The sequence below is a fragment of the Ambystoma mexicanum genome, chromosome 1q (assembly GCF_040938575.1).
Source record: "Ambystoma mexicanum isolate Mex_15411 chromosome 1q, UKY_AmexF1_1, whole genome shotgun sequence".
NCBI lineage: Eukaryota > Metazoa > Chordata > Amphibia > Caudata > Ambystomatidae > Ambystoma > Ambystoma mexicanum.
In genome coordinates, this window is record NC_090922.1 from 15,564,162 (window position 1) to 15,586,264 (window position 22,103).

Below are 22,103 nucleotides of genomic sequence, written 5' to 3' on the forward strand. Positions count from 1 at the left end.
TGATGTGCACTTCAGGCCTTTGACAGTCGGCATTGAATGAAGTGCACCTGCCCTGGTAATAGGCACTACACTATGAAGAAGGCTGTGGGTGTGCCTGCAGGGTGAGATAGGCAACACCAGGCAGTGCGCCAGACATCCCAGGGAGAGGGTAAAAGACAGAGCCCAAGTCGCCTGCATTGGAAGTGTGGCGAGCAGTGCAACTACCACGCCTGGATCACATAGACGCCAGCACGAGTGCCGGACAAGGGGCGAAGATCAGTCATGGCGTCCAAACATCAAAAGAGCAAAGGGAAACAACTTACCCTGGAGGCATGCACCAAGACTACGCCATCCCCACAAGTGACCTCAACACCTCAAAAGGAGCAGAAGCTTGTGGAAGGAGATCAGCAGATCCTTGCGGCCATAGCGTCATTGAAAGAGTCACTGGAAGGAAAAATAGATGCCATTAGCGTGTTCCTGCTACGACAAGATGTAGGGGCCCTGGCGGAAACTAAACGGGAACGCTCAAAGTCGATGCTGGAGAACGCAAGTGGCCCCAAGGACACCACAGAAGAGGTGAGGGTACTGCACCAACAAGTTCGTAACCTAGAGGACTAGAGCGGAGGACCCTGAGGGCAGGGCCAGACGCAACAATGTATGCATTATTGGACTCCCAGAAGGAGGTGATGCAAACCCGACGGAGTATATCGAAATCCTGCAGCAGCAAGAAATCAGACCAGGGGCTCTCAGCTAAGGCTTCACAGCGGAAAGGGCGCATAGGGCGCTGGCGCAGAAGCCACCGCCAGAGGCCCAGCCTAGGGCAATAGTAGCCAGGATCCTGAACTACTGCGATAGGATCCTTGAGCACTTTTGCGAAGGGGGGACTATTCAAAGGGCATCCGCCACAATAACGGCGTAGCCAGACTACACCCTGCAGGTTCAGAAACTGAGAATGAGCTACATAGCAGTGAAGAGGAGACTGAGGGAGGCTAACCAGAAATACATGCTGTTGTACCCAGCCAGGCTGAAGGTGATCCATAAGGGTTGCACACTTTTCTTTGACAATCCACGGGCATAGCATTGGATGGACACACAGAACTTGACAGCAAGGGCGGAAGCGGATCCAGATGGACAGGTGTAACTGCAAAGAGAAAACTGCGAACAGCATAGGCTGTGAGGACTTTACATCATGAACCTCATCGAGAAAAGAATGACAAAATGGTGCTAAACTCAGGAGCTAACAGTGTGGTGCTTACCCAGACTGCACTGAGTGGGAACTTCCTATACACCTAGTTGCAGTGGACTGCACGGCAACTAGCTGTTACGTATCCCCCCACCGTGCCTGACACTCCAGGACATGTTCCAGGGACAGAGGCGAGAAGTGGGAGAGCCTGAGCATGCAGAATTGAGCTGTGCTGTTGTTTGGGGGGGCAGGGGGAGTTGGGGTAGTTCATGGGATTAAGGGGGCCTGCAATTGCATTTATGAGGGTTACTGCAGTCGCCATATTGGGAGAGTATTCGGCAGGCTGTATGTTGAAAGGAAATGGGGGAACTCAAAGTAGTAACCTGGAATGTCAGGGGCTTGAATAGTTATATAAAACACAGAGTAATGGCTTACTTGAATCGCAAGAGGATAGATGCTGCATTGCTACAAGAGACGCATCTCACCAAAGAAAAGCTGAGTACTTTGACCCCCAAGTGGAGTGGGATGATGGTGGGCTCGTCATATTCAGCATTTGCCAGGGGGGTCCTAATATGGGTGGCACTGAAGGTCCCGCTTAGAGTTCTTTAAACCTCCCTAGACGAGGAGGGTATAATGTTTGTATTACACAGGATGGTGGGAAACAGAGATTTGTGTCATCAATATGTATGCGCCGAATCGGGATACAGCAGCATGCTTTTGATCGTTGTACTCCAGGATCAGCCCCAGTAGAGACGGCAGATTAATATGAGGGTTCGGGGGGGGGGGTTCAACTGTAAACTTAACCCAGCGGTGGATAGATCTACACGGTAAACACTCGACCAGCTCCGGCGGCCAAGGCCCTGAACTCGTTATTACAGGCATTTAAGCCATCAGATGTGTGGAGGAGGATGCATCCCCAGCAGACTATACTCACACAAATCTCTATACAAGGTTGGATTATGTGTTTGCTGGAGAGGAAACATTAGGACAGTTCACAAAGGCAGAATACAAGGTGAGCATGCTTTTGGATCACACACCCCTGGTGATTACGTGGCAGCTTCTTACCCCAGGGCTAGAATCTCTACATGGAGGCTAAGGGTGGAGGCGCTCAAGGATACAGGATTTCGGGAGACCCTGAGGGGGGAAGGGGAAGGAATATTTTAAACCCAACACAGGTAGTGTGGAGTCAGCAGATACACTGTGGGAGGCCTTTAAAGTCGTGGTGCATCGGGCAGCTATGGCAAATTCAAAAGGGATGCAGGATGAGATAGAGACATGAGAAAAGCTGAGACTGCACTGGAATCCATTGAGTCGGCAGAGGACAGGTCCAGTGACCGAGCACAAGAGGTGTTCTGCCTGCAGAAGGAATGCTCGACACACTGGGACAGGCTGGGTAAACTGAGCTATAGGAAACATGTGCAGCGTCAACAAAAGTAAGGAGACCAGCCCGGGCGCCTCTTAGCCTAGCTGTATGATAGCGAGACCAAAAAGGAAACTATTAGAGCACGGGTGGGGAGTGATGGGACATTGTGGGAGACTCAGGAAGGGGTGAAGCATTGCTTTTACGAATATTATAAGAAGCTATACGAGGAAACCTCAGAATGCCCGATGTCCGAGATTGACGAGGCGTTGTCAGAGATTAATCTTCCCAAGCTAGAGGTAGCACATAAACTGGAGGCCCCATAACCGCAGAGGAACTGGAACAGGTTATACAAGAGCTACCGACTTGTAAAGTTCTGGCAGCAGATGGACTGCCCGGCAAATTCTACAAAGAGTATAGAGCGGAGGTCATGGCCCCATTGTAGGCGATGCTCAACGAAGCATTGAACATAGGCCAACTGCCTGGGTCGCTTAGAGAGTCAATAATAATTCCCCTCTTGAAACCCAGCAAGCCGGCTGCGAACTGTGGCTCATATAGGCCCATGTCTCTGCTGAATCAAGACGGAAAGATTCTCACAGCTTTACTGGCTAACAGGCTCAAACCAGCTATTGCCAACCTAATACACCCGGACCAGACAGAATACGTCCCGCATAGACAAATCACTAGTAACCTAAGAAGACTGCATCACATAATGGATCACACCCAGAGCAGTGTGTATCACTTGGCAGTGGTCTCGCTAGATGCGGTCAAGGCGTTTGACTCAGTGAAGTGGCCTTGGCTGATAGCAGTGTTGGAAAAGTTTGGCATGGGCCCCACATATATCAAATGGGTGCTGTTGCTATATAACGAGCCGATGGTGAGAATTAAGACGGACATGATTGTCTCAGAACAATGGCAGCTGGATAAAGGTACGAGGCAAGGTTGCACGTGGTCCCCGATGCTCTTTATTCTGGCATTGGAGCCATTGGCTGTCTACCTCCGAGAAGAATATATAGGGGCGGGTATCGCTACACCAGGGGGGAAGGCATCTGCTTTCGTTGTACACAGATGACATGCTTCTGTACCTGCAGCACCCGGGGGATAACCTGCAGTATATCCTAGATGTGCTAGAACTCTAAACGGCACTGTCAGGTATCTCAGTCAATGTGCAGAAGTCTAGCCTGTTCCCGTTGGGAGGATATGTCGGATTACCTGAGAGGATAGTGCACTGCCGGTGCTGCCGATTAGATGGGAGATTGACACGTTCAGGTACTAAGTGGTAGATATCACGATCCAAAGACCAAGCACACAGAGAACGATCGACACAATGGAGCATTCCATGGCCTGCTGGGCCAGACTGCCATTGTCGATGATGGGGAGAGCAGCCCAGCTAAAGATGGTGGTGCTACCAAGGCTACTGCATTGTTTTGCCAATGTCCCATACGACATCCCAAAATCGTTTTTCGGGGGGTTGAGCGGAAAATGTAGGAGCTTTCTATGGCACAACTCGAGATGCAGAGTGGAATTGCAGAAGCTCCAGAACCCGTACGAGCAGGGAGGGATTAAAGTGCCTAACTTTGAGGTATACTTTGTCGCTAGCCAATTACAATTCGTGATCAAATGGCTCTCGGATGTACAGACGCAGGAGTCGCAGTTACTGCAAGCGGTGGCAGTCTGTACTTCCTTAAAGAAGTGATATGGACAATGGCACCCGGCGAATCGGGCCCACATACATTATTGAAGTTGGGAAAGACGATGTGGCGACGAGCTTGCCGACTGTTGGGGAAGGTGGATCCATATTCCCCACAGATCCCACTGGTCACGCTGTATGGGGAGGAGAAGCAGATTAGGTTGATTGTGAGGAAATATTGGGAACTCAAGGTAGTGGCAACAGTGGGAGATATGCTGGAAGAAGTGAAGCCACTAGATTTTAGTGCACTGGCGGCGAATACAGGGTTGCACCTGGCACATCTCGCATTCAACCACCTGCTAACTCAAATTAGATGGGCATGGCCGACGGTAGAAGGTCTACAGGGGGATAAGCTAGAGGCGCTTTGACATCTTGCAGGGCGGGCATGAGGTCTCGAATATATGAGCTGCTGATGGGCATAGTGGGTTGTGGGGTGGAGCGGGTCAGACAGTGCTGGAAGACGGAACTGCAAAAATAAATGTCAGACGAGATGTGGGCCAGAACAATGGCTTATCCCAAGAAGGTGTCTAGGAATGCCAGACTACAGCAGGTGCAAATGTACACACAGGGCATACCTGACCCCCGGGAGGATAGCAAAGTTTAGCCATGCGGCAGTGCAGGTCTGCCCAAAATGCGGATTAGTTAACGCGGACCTAGTTCATATGTTTTGGGCCTGCGCAAAGATTAGGCAATTTTGGGATGAGATAGCCCTAGTGTTAGCGCGAGCAGGTATCATCTTAGACACCGGATCCCCGAAGGTCTGCCTGCTGGGTGTTTTGCGAAACCCAAGAAAGTAAAACTTGTGAATAATCTAAAATACCTCGCATATATACTGGCAAAGCACAGGATAGCGACACGCTGGAAAGCACACAAGGGGCCGGCGGCACAAGTGTGGTGAGCGGATCTTCAGAAATGGATGAACGCAGAGACTATGGCCTGGCAGGAAGCAGCTAGTCACGACCCAGGACAGAGTAATATGGGGTTGGAGGCTTGGGGACAGGTGGTAATGGATATTATTGGCACTGGGTATGACAATGTTAGCGAGAGGGGAGGGAGTGGAAGACATTGGAGTAGCGAGTTGTAGCGGAAGTTAGTCGCGCAATGTGTACGGTATAAGATGCATGTAGGCGGCAGGGAGGAGTTGGGAGGGCGGGGGATAAGGGAGCAAGCAGACCTGACCATTTTGTTGTGCGGTTGTAATCTGATGTGCAAGTCTGTATGTTATCATGTTAACAGTGGACCTGAATTCCTATGGAAGGACCCGGTGTTCCACTCAGAATTGGCCAAAGAAATTGCTGAATATTTCAAAACAAATCATATGGGGGAGGTTTAGAAGAGAGTGGTATGGGAAGTGGTGAAGGGGACATGGAGGGGAATTTTGCTTAGGGAAGGGGCAGGGAAAAAGATGGAATGAACACTTATTGAAAATAGGCTGAGGTCGAAGATCAGCCAGCTCGACAAACAGGCTTGCGAGGCTACTGAGAGGCGGGAGGAATGGTGTCCGGACATTTCATCGAAAACAATTGGTCGACAGGACATTTGGTCGACGTAATTTCGTCGAAAATCAAGTGGTCAAATTTTTTTATTTATATATATATTTTTAAGGTTGTAGTTTAGGGAAAAAAAGGGTTTTTTAGAAAAAAAAGGGGGCTGGGGGGACACCCCCCCCCCCCCAAAAAAAGGGCTAAAAATAAACAAAATAAAAATTCGACCATTTGGTTTTCGACGAAATTGGTTCGACCATTTGTCCAGTCGACCAATTTTTTTCCATCAAATGTCTGGTAGCCGGGAGGATTGGGTCCTGGAGGCGTGGGGGAAAAGCGAGGATCTCGGACTGCTAGAAGAAGGGCAAATAATTAGGAAATTGCAATAAGTTGGACGCACTACTAGCTGCCAGGCTGAGGAGATGGGGATCCGAAAGGTGGGTGGAGGTTATAGAAGGGGTGGATAAAGCACCGGACCCCACGACAGATGGGATTCAAGAGGCATTTACTTCCTTCTATGAAACGTTGTATGAAACTGATGTTACCACAGAGACGGGAGACCTAACCTGGCGGACACACAGTTGCCCAGTGTTAGGCAAGATTGTATAGAGTACCCTGTGGGAGACTGCACCAGCCTTGTCCTCTTGGCAGTAGTTAACCCAACCTGTGGTGTAAGCATGTACAACACAAGTTGGCAGAGTGACTGAGCAGCCAGGCCTATCTCAAGAGGGGTCTAGGGTTGCATCATAGAGTTTCACAGTGACAAGTATCCGTATAAACGCTTACTCAAGGTTTCTTGATTAAACAATTATTTATTAATTTGACAGTCAGTTTGAATAAGGGAGAAAATCTTTAACACTTAAATATACTTAAAATACACACTCTGTTTCAGTAAATCAGTAGATACCCATTTGGGATGCCACACACACTTACTACACCCTGAGGTGACTTAAATAACTAGGACACTGTGGACATTGATCCCACTCAAAGGTGACTACTCAACTGATATGAACACCCTCAGCGTCATATACTCCACAATTCAATCCTGGATGGCTGAATACTGGCTATGCCTCAAAAGCGAAAAAAAAAAACAGAACTTCTGCTGGTTGGATCCCCTCCACACTGGGTAAATTGGACAAGGAGTATTGTTCATTCACCATTGACAACATTCCCATCACAGTGTCACAAGTAATCAAGACACTGGGCGTGTATTTCGTACCCAGCCTTGCCATGGATAGGCAGGTCATTGCCGTCGCGTCTTCTGCAGCATATCATTCTAAACTGATCAATGCAGTTAGGCCATTTCTCTCCCAACAGAACTGCATCACCATCGCTAGGGCCATCATTGGCTCTAGGTTGGACTACTGCAATGCCCTCTTTGTTGGGACCTCATAAAAGAATCTGGCTAAACTCCAGATAGCTCAGAATAATGCCTTGAGGGCCGCAACAGGCATCTCACGCAGGGACCACATTTCTGTAATCAGGAGACAGGTACACTGGCTACCCGCTAAGGAAAGGATTTTCTTCAAAACACTTGCCCTTACACACATCTTCACGGATTGGCACCCTTGTACCTAGCACAAAGGATCACCAAATAGACTGCATCCAGACCTTCTAGGTCTGCATATGCTAATCGGATTACTGTTCCTCACACACCCAGTGCGTGCGGGCGGGTCCAGTTTTCCAACCATGGCCGCGACCTTCTGGAACACCCTCCCAGCCCAGATCAGGACGATTGACTCTCATGCAGCCTTCCACAAGGCCATAAAAACTAGGCTGTTTGTCTGAAAGGGCCTGTCCCACCGCACTATGTACTATATATGTAACCATCTGTGCGCCCTGCTACTGTATTTTGAATGGGCCTGTTCTTCTACGCTATGCAATATATGTTACCATCAATTTGCCTATCCACTGTACTATGCAATGTAACCTCTGAGCATGTGACCAAACCGACTGTAACCAAGCAAACTGTATTAAGCATTTGTCCTTGTGCTGCTTCCTGTAACCCTCAAGCAAGCACTCGTAAATATCCTTATAGCGCCTTGATGCCCGTGGGCTGTAGTGCGCTCTACAAATGCAAAATAAAAATAAATAAATATCACTGCTACATTTAGAGCAATACTGAGTTTGGTGTCAAAAGGAAAAGGTTAAGGGAGAAACAATGGTTAATAAGTTTCTTGCAGAATGTTATAGCAAGTTTTTGTTGAAAAAGAAATCACTGTTGGTCCACAAGCTGGGAGGCCTGTGATGGGCAGAGCTGCAAGCAACTCGGCAAAAGGTAACAAATACAAGCCTCAACTGAGAGCTAGCAATCCTACACAACAAGAGGTAAGTACGCCTTAGTTCACAGTACCTTAGGTCTGAAGAAAGTGGTTCCAGCTTGTTGTAGGTCCTGCAGAGCCTGTTGTTCCTGGGCCTCAGTCGTGGGGACAAGAGGGAGGATGTCTGGGGACTCTTGCACTACGGTTTGCAGGTCGGCGGGAGCAATGGGCAAACTTCAGATCAGTGGCACTTTGCGGTTTCAGCTTCTCGCAAATAGCACCACCGCGGTTCTCGGATACTTTATTGACTTTCCTCGCTTCTGGGGTCTAGCACTCTGTTGAGGTGGCTCAGGCTTGGTTAGTCCTGCTTCGAGGGAGTCTGCAGGATCTTCCTGGAGCTTGGGTCCGACTTAAAGACGATGGACTCAATTCTGGTGTTCCTCTCCCTGGCAATCGGTTCCTGCAGCAGCAATGGAAGTACAGCTGCTATGAGCAGATTTCGAGATGAGTTTGTCTCTGGGTCGATTGATCCCACCAACCCAAGAGGAGAAGTCGTCCTTTGCAGGGCTTCCCTAGTCGAGGTGAATTCGGAGCTTCGGCACTGCAGCAGGGCTTCACCGGGCAAACCAACGGTCCAGGAGTTGCAGCAAGAATCTCTTCCAAGTTCTTCTTTGGATTCCTTTTTCCAGTGGTCGACTCTGCCTTCTGTCTAAAAGACCTCGCCTTTTATGCAGGTTTCTCCCGTTCATTCGCAGCCTAGCTGTCACTCACACAGCAGGGTGGCTGTCCTACAATGCCAGCCAGCCAGCCGATCACCTTTGGGTGCATTCCTGTAACCAAGGGGATTAAGCAGAGGGAGTTTCGGGCACATCCCTCACTTCACCAGTGAATCCCGCCAAAGACAAAATGAACAAAGGGACCAAACCTGCAGAGTAAATCTCAAGGACGACCTTTCCAACAAGAAATGGCGCACAAAACGGGCCATTTTGACAAAATGGGCACCCATGGGTCCTTTACTGCAGCTGCAATTGCAGCCCGCTGTAGAAACAAATAAAGGTAGGAAAAAGTAAACCACTGCCACCAAGGGTAACCTAAAAATGTTACATGAGAAACTAGACAACAGGGATACTTAGTAACCCTTTCCAGCACCCTATTGTAAGATAGTGTGTGCTGGGTCTAGAAAGTTACAAATGTAAGTAAATGTCAATTTCACTTCACTGCTCTTGAAAACAGTAGTTTATCCAAGAGAAGATATTTAAACCTTTGGGTAATCTGAAAGACTTCCCTGTGCCACTTCACTGAAGGTTCTGTGTGTTACAATGTAAAAGATGATGCCTATGGAGTTTGTCAGACTCCAAAACCAAAAGAAGCACAGAAAAATACAGGAGAGAGTGGGGAAAAAAGTCTCACTCTCTCCAGTATTGAAATGAAAAGTCCTAAAGTCCAGCAAAAACAGCTGGGGGTCTCTAAGGTAGAAGAGAATTGACATATTTCTGAGAATCCTCCCCAACACCCAGGCTGTATCCTGAGGAAGCCAAGGCCTTAGAGGCCCCAATATCGGAGGAAGAAATTAGGAGAGCAGTGGCGAGATTATGGATAGGAAAGGCCCCAGGGGAGGATGGTTTCTCGGCAGGGGTTTCACAAAACCTTCCTTGCCCCCCTGCCATTCATGGTAGAATTGTTCAATGATATCCTAGAGACGGGGGAAGCCCGGAATCCTTCTCTTGCGCACTAATAACGGTGATACACAAGGAGGGGAATCCCCAATTATGTGGATCCTGTTGACTCATTTCCCTTCTGAATATCGACGCCAAAATCTACACTCTGTTATTAGCGGCACGACTTCAGGGGGACATGCCCCAACTGATACACCCGGATCAGATGGGCTTCATAAAGGGACATCATGGGGCGGACACCATGAGGAAAACCTTGCACCTGATTTTTGAAGCTATGGGGATGACTGGGGACCCCTCCCTCCTCTCAGTTGATGCAGAGGTATTTTGACAGGGGTGGAGTGGGGCTTTCTTAAGTAAGTGCACACTAAAGTATGTTTGGGAACTAGGCTCTGATGGGGGATAATGGCAGTTTACGTATCCCCCCCGGTTGTGTGTGGCAGTGAACGGAGGGTAATCCCACTGGTTCGGCTTCAGCAGGGGCACGAGGCAGGGCTGTCCCCTTTCCTTGGCCCTTTATGCACTCTCCCTGGAACCCCATCTTAGAGCGCAGAGGTATCCCCACTGGGTGGGCCTAGACAATCTTCACCTGTCTCCCACCACCGTAGAAGAATGGCTGTGGGTACCAAGAAGCAAGCACCCCTCCAGAATCCAAGATCACCCGATTCTGTGGACCATATGGAGCATATGGTGACAGGGTGCAGAAATGCAAGGGGTAACAACATGGCCCCCACCATCGAGCCACCTCTGGGGGTGCCTGGTCAGTTCATTGTTGATTGATTTTCCTTTCCTATATGGTTTGTCGTTCATGTACCAAAATCAGCAGTAAAAATGTTTTTTAACAAAAAGACATTAAGACTTGTGAAAGTCCACAGGTGAACTGTTTTTTGTGAAAAGCCAGAGTAAACCCGACGGAGGGAGGCTAATCTTCAAGAGGGTTCTGAGTCCGGCAGAGGGCGATCCAGGGGTGAAGAAACATCACCCAAGTGTAATCGGAACAGAAGGAACCTTTTGTTTATTTGTTAAAGCATCAGGCCCTCCGAGGTAAGACTTTTCTCTAGAATAGAGACTTAACCATCGAAGGTCCTGATGGTCGAAGCTTGCTTCCATCTTAGATTTAAGTTTAGATTAGGCGTTTTTCCAACCTGCATACAGTTGAATAAACACCCTTGAACTGTGATCACTTGTCTGTCTTTACTGTTGCCACCATGAGTTCCTTACAGGTCCCACAGACTCGTCAAGGAGTTTCTCAAGGGGCTTTTTTGATCTTTCCCTCTAAAGGCGCCTGCCTCAACGTGGTCCTGACAAGACTCATGGGGGCACCTTTCGAACCTATGGATCAAGCCCCACTCAAGTATCTCTCGTGGAAGACTGCATTCCTTGTGGCCATCACCTCAGCCAGACAAGTCGGTGAGATATGATAGGCTATTTATAACGCGCTTAATACCCAGTGGTTTCTTAGCGTGGACCTGGGGATCGAACCTGTGGTGCTCCGTATTGTCCTTCTTCCAAGGTGAAAAAGTTGCAACTGAGCTATCCTCCAAAGACAGGGCCTACCCTGCAAGCAGCTGTATCTGACTTTTCACGAATCAAGGGTAGTACTGCATATGCATCCCACTTTCATGCCGAAGGGAATTCCACCTCAACGCGCCTTTGGTGTTGCCCATTTTTTTCCTGAATCCTTCGCTGGCGGAGAGGACCTTGCTTCTCCAGCATGGGGTCTGGCATGGATTCACATGCTCACGAATATTCCCCGTCGTCAGGCTGGGAATCCTCGGTAAAGAAAAAATAAGTTTGTTTCACTTCTGAATTGTCTTTCTCCTAACAACGGATCCCTGGTCTCTGGGTCATACTGCCCCAGCCACGGACTGCCCTCTACCTAAGCCCCTCCTCTGGCAGCCATCTTCAGATTTGGTAGCACGTAAAATGGCAGTAGGACCAAGAGAAGAGCCACAGAGGGATAGGCAAGAGGGGTCGCATGTGGATCCATGCTGGAGAACAACAGTTACAGGTAAGTAACTTGTTCCTTCTCCAGCATGTGGTCTGGCATGGATTCACATGCTCCTGAATAAAGAATGCATAGCAGTACACACATGCACAACCACGGGAGGTTCGCAAGGCTCAACATTAAGCATCTCTTACCTCCTCACCAGGCTCACCTTCAAGCAAACGGGTTGCTCAGCACTGCTTGGCTGACTCTGGACTCCTCCCTGGAATCCCTGTCGACGCAGTAGAATCCCGTGAATTTGTGTGTGGACCTCTATGTAGCAGCCCTGCAGATCCAGGGGTTAGTGTTAATTGCTTCTGTTGTGCCTTGCCATCTCCCGTGGTTTGGTAATGTTGTACTGCTGTGTATTCGTTATTCATGAACATGTGTATCCATGCCAGACCCCATGCTTGAAAAGGTTTAAGGTACTTGCCTGTAACTATTGTCCTCTGCGGCGGCTCTTGGTCATACTGCCACTTTACGTGCTTACCAAAGCTGAAGATGGCTGCTACAGGCGGGTTTTAGGGAAGAGGACTGTCATTGGATGAGGGCAGTATGACCCAGAGGACAGTGATTGGTTTAGGAGAGAAATTCAGTTATATAGATAAAAGTGAAACTTTTTTTTTTACTGAGGATTATTCATGAGCATGTGAATCCATGCTGGAGAACAATAGTTACAGGTAAGTAACTTAAACTGTACTTGACTTTATAGGGCTACTTCTCACTTGTTGATATTGGGCATTCATTGTTACAGAACCTCATTGTGTATGGGTGACGTTGTCCTTAGCTCCTTGGTTGTGATAGCCCTCCAAAATATGAAGCACCTGTGGGAGAAGAATCCATAGAAAGAACATTACTGGTATCTAAGATGTGGTATTCCTCCATGAGATTCCTCATCAACCCATAACATTTGTCCTTGAGCAAATGGCTTGTCATGTGCTGTGGCAGTTTTACTCTTTTTCAGCTTCTGTGACTGCAGAAAATGTAGTGGATCCCAGGTAACGGGTGTCGCTTCATGTGTATATATGCCAAGAACGTCTGTTGGGGCACTGCGGTTACCACAAACACTCGTAGCACATATGCATGTGTTGCCCTCTAGTGGCTATGAGAAATAGTTTTGGACAGTCTATACCTGTCATAAATTGTTGAATTTGTGAGAAGAGTACCGCAAATATTACTGGTGAGAAATAACTTGTTCTTTCAAGCCTATCTTCCAAAATGATGCCTGTGTTCTGTATTTCACATCATTCAATGCTATTTTGGTAGCACCCAGATATGTGATGTGCACCCACTCACCCTTTTCTCAAAGAATGAACCCACATGGTCTACATTTCTCCTTGCTGTAATTGTCATTCCCCAAGGATCCTCCTAGTCTCCCCCTCCTTTTCAATCTCTCCCTCATCAGATCGCTCAAGCTGGCCGATTACTTTGCAGATGACAGGCAACTGATAATATCAAGTCAGCTAAAACATGTATTGATTAACAGTGTTTATCTGCTGAGAACACTGAGTAAAACATTACATAAAAATAAAAAGAACTGAGTTCTATAAAAATGCAACATGCTGCGTAAAAATACTGTAATTAATGAAATATTTGTAAACGCTGGATATTGTAACTGGTACAATAGATAATTTTCTTTTACGTATCCCTCCACTCCACACGGAGCTAAAACACAATTATAAGTGGAATTGGGCTGCATGCACCATCCGCTTTTCAACTTCAAGCAGCCCATTGGTGGAACATGATGGTGAATCAGTAGCGGAGGCAGCTGTTTGTGGCGGGGCGGAGAATAATATGGTGCCAGTGGGAGGCTGAGGGACGAATGGGCACCAGTGTGGAACTAGGGGCGCCCCCTGATTCTGCCACTGGTGAATGCCTTGACCCAGAATTCCAAATTGGCATCATACAAGTCTGTTTGAATAGTTTCTGGATTTAGTGCTGGCAGATGATTGGGAATGTAGGGCCAGAGATTCCTCAAAATAAAGAAGGGAATCGGCCACCTTTTTCTTGCCTTCTAAGATGTGTACATTTTTGCAGGTTGATTGTATAGCCCAATAGAATCCTTGCTACCTTGTTCAAATTCCCAAAAGGTCCTCCCCACCTCTACCTTATCGCCCAGGTATCGAGGGCCAAGAACACCCTTGAGTGCTCATCTGCTATTGCCAACTCCAGATCGTTCCAGGCCCTCTACCTACTCAGACTTTTTTCTTCTATCAATCCAAGTTCTATAAGGTCCCTGAGTGGAGTGAAGAAGTGGTCTGTAGATTTCTCCAGCCATGTGACTTCCTTGCAGTGCCAGGAAGCTGCTCTTGTTTCCAGTATACTTCATTTTACCCCAGGTTCACTGGACATTGACTCAATTTGGTGCTGCTTGGGCAACATTGAATTGGTCCAGTAACCACATCCTCCGTTAACTGCGCCACCCCTTCCATCAATGCCATTTTTAATCCACCCCTACCCAAGGTGAGTCCCACCTTTAGTTGAGATGACTACAAAAGATGGGCAAAAAAGGTGCTACGTCATTTTATTGCTTTGTCTCCTACCTTTCCCTTTGCATTGTCCCCTTAGTCCAGAGCAGATCTTCCACAATCCACCCAAAAATCAGATCTGAATGGCACTGGCTAAGCCTACATGTCTAGAAAATTATAGTTTATCAAAGGCCCCACTGATGGGCAATAAGAGGGTTTTGTGCTGGAGTGTCCCTACCTAGTTTGCCATTAATGGCACAAAGAGCTCAGCTAGTGGCCCATTCCCTCACTTGCAGGCCTACACTTTCAATCCTGCTTTTTTGCCGGTTTCTTAATGGCAGGACATAGCTCGATTTACCCTTGTCCACTCTATCTCAATTATGTCTTGTCTGTTTCCTCCTACATTCATCCATTACATTTTCCAAAATCAGTGGTCCCTCCCTTCGCCTTGCAGCTGGGCCAAAATAGGATTGAAGAGAGAATCCAAAATCATTATCTGTCTAATCTGGATAACTGTGTTGTAATTATTTAGAGTTGGAGACAAAAAGACTACCCGACTGCCCTCAAGATTAAAACTAGCAAATTCGGAGAGGGCAGATACAGCTGCTTCACTACTACAGCTGCCAGCTTGTTGGCACCCAAACAGAGAAAAACCTCAGTTTCAGGGGACAGTTGCAGTAAAGTGCAAGAAATAACCTAGTTTATGGATTGTAGTAGTGCCCAAAGTCTCTTGTGATGTATTTTGTATATATTTAATAACTGCCATTCTGTTGTGGAGCTCATTTTCTTTGTCGTTTATGACAGTTGTCAATCTATAGTTTTAGGAGCTTAAATCCAGAAGGAAGATTTTGCCTTTCCTAGCATTTCCTCTAAAATACACTGCTAACCAGGCCATGGCAAAATCCTGCCTTGATAATGCAAACAGCCTGTGTTTAAGGGGTTTCCAGCCTACACTTCTCAGTCTAGGCCACCGAGACTGTATTGCTGCAGGCCCCCATTTACCTGTCTTGCACTAGCCAAGAGAAAAGCTTCTAAGGTCTTTTCCACTAAGTTACTAACTTTAATGCAGCTGAGAGATTGGGATAGTGGCCGCAAAGACTGCTTAAAATAAGTCTCTCACTTCACTAAATGATTCTACCCACCAAGAATATTCACACCGGGGAAGCTCCTCCTCTGGAAAGCCCTCCTTGGCCACATCAGGCACATGGCGAGACTACTCATGTTCAAATGTATGTTGGAACTCTTGACCTACAGCTGGGTACTTCAGTAGATGGAACATGGAGGCATCCAAACTCCAGGGCCATATTCTTAAACATTTAGGCAGAGCTGTGCCTTACCAGGTCGAGGTTATTCTAATGTATTTTAAAGGAGGCGGATGGACACATGACAGTCTTGTAATGCTATATTGCTTCCATCATGCTAGCTCCACCTGTCACTAAGTGCAGACAGACACCTCTCCCCCGTATGCACGCCCACATATCCACCTCCCACACCTACGACTTCAGATTCCCCCAGGATTGTTCCCAAGCAGGTTTGGCATTCCACTTGGATTTGTATCTTCTGTTGTTCCCTTACAGTATACAGTCCTCTCTGACTTGGACGTATAGGTTGCATTAGCTTATTCAGTAAATAGGCTGTTTTATTGGGAAGCTTAAACACCTCTGATCATACCAGGATTCCTTCTATATTTCACTGTTTGACTAGAGCTCATCACTCAACCAACCGTCCATCATCTGATTACACCAGATATGGCACTTGGAACCTACCCTCTTAGTAGTGGCTTAGCAGCCTTGCGCCCCCATTTCCTCAACCACCTCTCCTGCTTGCATTAGTTGAGTCTACTTGCACCCACTCTACTAAAAACATATCCCCATCCTGCCTTCCTGTATTACCGTCTATTTTTTCAACTGTACGTCTACTGTTCCTGCTTTTCCCCAACCAACTCTGTCACAGTGTGATTCTATGTCAAGACCGGAGGCTCCCATTATGCTTCTTTCTTTTATTCGACAATAAAGAAAAAGCTCAGCAGCAAGATATTTGTGCACCAAATGTGAATGTGCCATGAGTAATGTGCAGAAAACAGGTGCACCAAATATATATAATAAGCATAGCAATATAACAGTAATATAACAGTAACATCATAACCTAAAAGGTAAGAGTCTCTGAAGAAACTACAGATCCCAGGGAGCTTAGCTCCAGTTCATTTAGAGGCCATCAACACGTGACCTAGTCCGCCAATAGTAGTTCAGATCCCCTGCATAAACAATCCTAAACATGATGACACTTCCTCTTTCTTTGCTGCTCACAGCAAGAGATAAGTACTTCATGTTTAGCACTGCTTACGTCATGATTTTATAATTTAAAAGATAACGTTGCTAAATTTCATAATATATGTTTACTGCATGGTTATAGACTTATACGAAGTTTACTTTCAATATTTATTTAAAAAAAAAATAATAATAATTTGTACTTTTATGTTGAGCTCTGACGCCAGTCCACTGGCCTCGGAGACCGCTTAATGTGAAGCTCGGCTTCACACAGTCACAGTTGATCAGCCGTTATTTAATCCGCTCGTCGAGCGGATCCCTCAGCGTACTCGCGCCGGCTTTCCCACAGCTTCGTTGTGCTCCTGAAGCACTGGGAGTCTGGCGCGGCCTAGCCGGAGCACGCTGCACCGCCTGCAGGCCGCCAGGGGAGCTCCTGGTCCTTTTCTCTACATTCCGGCGCTCGAGCGCGCATGCCCGTTATAATATAACGGTTTCTTGCAGCTCATGCGCCGGAATCTTTCCTCGGACAAGAACAAGTGTTTCTTCTCACGGGTTTTTTCACCGCGGATAGATCAAAGAAATCTCCTATTCAGCATATTAAGAACAATTACAAAGCTGAACTGAAATAAGATTACTTGGCAGTGATAGAAGACGTTCAGAAGCCCAGAAAATAATAAAAAATTAAAAAAGTGAGTACGTTGCATTTATTTTATAATGGCAGAACAGTACTCGCCTCAATCAGATCAGGCTTGGTCTGAGGCTGAGGGAGATCACTGTTACATAGATGAAGTGGCAATGGCTAATAGTTTACAGAAGGTTCTGGGATCCTCTGTGGATATCAGTGTTAAGAAAGCTGTAACAGATATGCTCATTCCCATACAAAATCGCCTAGACACTATGGAGGAGCATTTCAGAGGGACCTCCCCTCCTGGGAGGAAGAGAACACAGAAAAGGAAGCACCTTACCGAAGGGGGATGTACACCAGCTCGCAAGAGTAAAAGCTCTACGACCCCCCCCCCCCACCCCTCCCCCGAGCCAGCCATCTAATGCCACAGCTGCCGTAAAGGACGCCTTCTCAAGGCTGAAACAAGCCTTCATGAATAGGAAGGTAACCCCTTCCCATCAACCCTCTTACCCCGAGGAGGAAATCAGGGGAAATAGACCTTCAAGCCCAGAGGGATATGGACAGGGCTCGGAAGAAGATCATAATAAGAACGTCTACGACGCTGATCTTTCTCACTCCTCTTCAGATGAGGAATTTCATTTTGAGGATTCAAAACCCTCTGTGTCATGGATTGCGGCAGACCCCATCCCTAAAGACACAACCGGGACCAAACCTTCTACTGAAGGTACATTTACCCCGGAAGACTTAATACACCCCAGGTCCACTGACTGGGAACCATCTTCCAAGACATCGAGTTACATCCACCTTAGGCGCAAGCCACTCGATAAAGAAGTTCGGGCCAGACTACGCGCTGAATGTCCACGACCAGACATTGCGGATAAAGTAGCTCTGACTCCAGAGCTTGATTCTAAAATGATTACCTTTCTGGGTAAAAACGTTAAAGACCCCAGGAAGGGTATTGATTGCGCCTGGAAGGCCTGCCAGGATAAAGTACTGGACATAGCAGGTGCACTAGCAAAAATCTCTGATCTTGCGAATGCAGCCATCACCTGATCGGACCCCATCGACCCAGTGATACTGTCCGGTTGGGTCCAGAGGGCTATTTGCCTCTTGGGCAACGCCAGTTGCGCCATCTCAACAGAGCGACGGAAAGGCATCCTATACAAAATAGATGCCAAACTAACCGAACTGGCAGACACAGAATCCGGCCCAACTGCGCAAGGCCAGATTTTTGGAGATCCTTTTATGAAGGAGATGACAAAATTCGTCGGGACATTCACGGCGTTGGACAAAGCACAGGCTTCAATAAAAAGAGTATTTGCAACCAAGGTTTTCTCCAGGGCCGGACGAGGAAGAGGTCGCTCTTCCGGCCGTTACTTCTTCGACAAGAGACCTCAACAATCCAGAGGTCAGCATAATTCCTGGCAAGAACGACCCAACACTTTCTTCCCCTCGAGAGGTCGTGGAAGAGGGCGTCCCTGGAGGAGAGCGGCTAGATACCCAGCCCAACAACAACCTACAGGTCAGTGTACTGATAACTGCGCCAGCGCCACTAACACCTATAGGAGGGAGGTTAAGGATGTTTGCAAATGCTTGAGATACCATATCGGGAGATGCCTGGGTAAGGGACACAGCTCGGGGTCTACGCCTAGAGTTTTTCACGCAGCCCATTCAGACATGTCGCCCCACTCCCATAGTAATGTCTCTATCAGATCAAACCGCCTTAGACCGCGAAATACTCAGTCTCCATCAGAAGGAAACGATTCGCCCCTGGACAAGTCAGGGAGGCTTCTTCAGTCCCATATTTCTGGTACGCAGGAAACAAAAAGTGCGCCCAGTCATAAACCTCAGAGCACTCAACGAATTCATCCTTTACCGCCATTTCAAAATGGAAGGTATACACATGCTCAGAGATCTTCTGAGACCGAACGACTGGTTTATGCGCATAGACTTAAAAGACGCTTACCTCGCAGTGCCGATTCATCAAGCACATATCAGTTAACTCAGATTCTCCTGGAGAAATCGAGATTGGGAATTCACAAGTCGCCCCTTCGGACTCTCTTCGGCACCTTGGGTCTTCACCAAACTCTTAAGACATGTAGTAGCTCAAATAAGAGAGCAAAGTGTCCGTCTCATAATTTATCTAGACAACATTATTTTCATGGCCGACTCCCAGGAGTTAGTTCAGAAACAAACCAAACTGGCAATAAACTTGCTACACAGCCTCGGTTTTCTTATAAACTGGGAGAAATCAGTTCTACTTCCATCCAAAAATATGGAATTTCTGGGATTCATAGTGGATACACAGAATTCGCAACTTCGACTCCCATCAGCCAAGATTCACTCTACCAAAAGAGATACGCAGACTTTTACAGAAGAACATGTTCTCTCTTCGAGAACTAGCAAGACTGATAGGGCTACTTTCATCTTCCATTCAAGCAATATTTCCCGGCCCTCTTCACTATCGAGAACTGCAAAGACTAAAAGGCCAACACTTAATGAGAAGCCTTTCTTATTCTCATCTCCTGACACTGTCTCCTCAAGCGAGGACAGAGCTCAACTGGTGGCTCACTCACATGGAAGCCTGGAATGGCAGAGCCATCTTCGGCTTCACTCCAGATATTATCGAGTCGGATGCCAGTCGCTCCGGTTGGGGAGCGAGATGCGGTTCCGTAGCCACAGGAGGGACTTTGTCCCCTCAAGAGTTGGACCTTCATATCAATTGTCTAGAACTTCTTGCAGGTTCCTTTGCAGTGCGTTCTTTTGCCAAAGACAAAGCGAGTTGCTGTATTTTACTAAAGATGGACAACAACTCAGCGGTAAGATACATCAACCATCTTGGCGGCACCAAGTCGAGACCCCTAGCAGAATTAGTCAGGGACTTCTGGCATTTCTGTCTGGATCACCAGATTTCAGTTACAGCGGAGTACCTTCCCGGCCTCTCAAATGTAGCAGCGGACTGGTACTTCCACCACTCGACGGATTACAGCGATTGGAGAATCAACAGAGAGGTTTTCCTCCACCTCCAGGAGATCTGTGGTCCAATGTCCATAGACCTCTTTGCTTCCAGACTCCACTCCCAACTGCCAACTTTCTACAGCTGGCGGCCGTACCCGGCAGCAGCTACAACAGATGCATTCCTACAGTCACGGTCCAAGGGAATACTGTATGCCTTTCTTCCTTTCACTATGATAGCGAGGACCCTGGCGAAGGCCCGTCAGGAGCATGCAAATCTGATCCTTATAGCGCCGGTCTGGACATCTCAGACCTGGTATCCAGTTCTTCTGGAACTTTCTTCGGATTCTCCAATCCTACTACCCCAGTTTCCGGATCTCCTATTAGATCCATCAGGTCAGCGTCATCGTCTCCTCCTCAGCAGATCTCTAACCTTAGCGGCCTGGAGGATTTCAGGTCAAGATGGAGAGTCCCAGGCATGTCTCACAAAGTGATCAAACTTATCGAAGAGAGCTGGGCTCCTAGTACCTGGAAGAGAGATTCCAACTCTTGGAGCATCTGGAGCTCCTGGTGTCGTGAGAAAGGATTACAGCACCTTTAGAAGAGATTTCGAATTTTCTAGCATTCCTAGCGGAAAAAAGGCTCGCCTACAGGTCTGTGAAAGCCTACCGTTCAGCAATTTCCGCAGGTCATGACCTTATCTAGGGAGTACCAGCAGGAGAACACCACCTCGTCTGCAGGTTGCTCAAGGGTTTAAGGCTTACCGTCCCACCTTCAGCTCACTATGACAAGCTTTGGGACGTTAATAAAGTACTGAACCTTTTTCTATCATGGCCTAGTAATGAAGAACTATCACGTACAGCCCTATCTGGCAAACTCACTACTCTACTCTGCTTGGTATCCTGCAGGAGAGTCTTGGATATCAGAGCTCTAGATCTAGCAGGCAGAGCCTTTTCTCCTGATGGCATTGTATTCCATATTCATAGAAGAACAAAGTGCAATTCCAGGGTGATTTCTTATCCTGCCTTTAGAGATCAACCTAAGCTCTGCTTGGTTAAATGCTTAAAAGTCTACGAAGAAAAGACGGCTCCACTCAGAACCTCCCCTAACGGGCAGCTACTGATTGCTTTGCGTAAACCGCACAACACGGTATCAGCACCGACCTTAGCACGCTGGGTCCAGTGAACGCTAGCTCAAGCAGGGATAGACACCAAGCACTTCGGAGCCCACTCTGTTAGGGGAGCCATGGCCTCCAAAGCCTTCCGGGCAGGATTTTGCCTAGAAGATATCATGAGGATGGCACTGGGCAAGTGAATCAGTATTCAAACAATTCTACCTAAAACCGGTAGATCAGCCGGCATCTATTGTGGTAAGTAAGCTTTAAACAAGCATAATGGGAGCCTCCAGTCTTGACATAGAATAAAGATTTTCCATAATAACTTACTAGAAAGTCTTAATTCTATTAAAGACTCGGAGGCGAGCATTATCCCACCCGGCGAGAAAATAACAGCATGTTACCTGATGTTAATTAAATATGTAATGAAAAGATTAATGTTCTGAAATTTACATGTACCCTATCAGAATAACTCCACGATTTTCTCCCACCCTGATAATGGATCTAGGGTTGTTGTATACAAGACACTCATTTTCCTTTTCTTTGACAGCGCCTGCAGACAAGTCCGCCTGATCACGGCCCGACATAAGTTCTTCTTCAAGTTGGCTACAGTTGTCTTCTACTATGGACAGCCAAGTTCGCAGCCCAGAAAAAGGAAGTGTTATCATGTTTAGGACTGTTTATGCAGGGGATCTGAACTACTATTGGTGGACTAGGTCACGTGTTGATGGCCTCTAAATGAACTGGAGCTAAGCTCCCTGGGAAAAGTAGTTTCTTCAGAGACTCTTACCTTTTAGGTTATGATGTTACTGTTATATTACTGTTATATTGCTATGCTTATTATATATATATTTGGTGCACCTGTTTTCTGCACATTACTCATGGCACATTCACATTTGGTGCACAAATATCTTGCTGCTGAGCTTTTCCTTTATTGTCGAATAAAAGAAAGAGAAGCATAATGCTTGCCTCCGCGTCTTTAATAGAATTAAGACTTTCTAGTAAGTTATCATGGAAAATCTTTATTCTTCCTCGGACTAGGCTTTGGGAAACCCAG

General features: G+C 47.2%; 1 protein-coding gene across 3 annotated transcripts in view; it reads left to right on the forward strand.

Moving 5' to 3' along the window:
• Nucleotides 1–22,103, forward strand: part of VANGL2 (VANGL planar cell polarity protein 2) — a 903,169-nt gene that overhangs the window by 875,492 nt on the left and 5,574 nt on the right. The gene's annotated exons all lie outside the window — the stretch shown is intronic.